We start from the raw sequence: 665 nt of genomic DNA, 5'->3' as shown, positions 1-665 counted from the left end.
ATACTAGCTGGCTGGCTCGGCCTCAGCGTCCGCGTCTGCAGGATGGACACAGTCATGGCCGCCTGCGGGGTTTTGTAAGGATCCGTGTGACAGCCACGTGAAGCGTGACGCATGACATCGGCCCAAATGCTCTCGCTAATTCAGTCAGGAAGCTGGTGTGGAAGCTTCGAAAGAAGTGATGTTATTGACTCCCGATGGTGTGGGCAAGCCCTGCGCAGCTCAGAGCGCAGCTCTGGGGGCAGCCAGTCCCGGTCCGGACCCCAGCCTGACCTGTCTGAGCCTCCTGTCGCCCTCTGTCGGGTGGGGAGCAGCAGTGCCACCTCCAGGCTGTGGGGCTCCAGGGATCAGGAGCTTTAATCACCAGGTCTGTCCCCCCTCCCGGGAGCAGGGGCCCCAGCCTGCCGGGGAGGCCGGCCTCCTGCCCCGCGAGGCTGCTGTGCTGCCGAAGGCTGGCTGTGGGCCACACCCCGCTCCCTGGGGCCCGGGCACGCCAGGCATCCTCAGCTCTGTGGCACCTCCTGCCACCCACTTCCTGGTTGGCCCCGTGGCCGCCGCCTTCCACCGAAATGAGCTTGTGTCTGGCCGTTCTGACCCAGGAGCAGGTACTGGGAGTGTTTGGGGCCCTGTTTCCCAAGATGGGTTTGTGTTCGTGCTGAGCGGGGCTA

This window comes from Myotis davidii, unplaced genomic scaffold (assembly GCF_000327345.1).
Source record: "Myotis davidii unplaced genomic scaffold, ASM32734v1 scaffold299, whole genome shotgun sequence".
Classification (NCBI taxonomy): Eukaryota; Metazoa; Chordata; class Mammalia; order Chiroptera; family Vespertilionidae; genus Myotis; species Myotis davidii.
Note: the sequence above shows the minus strand (reverse complement) of the source record.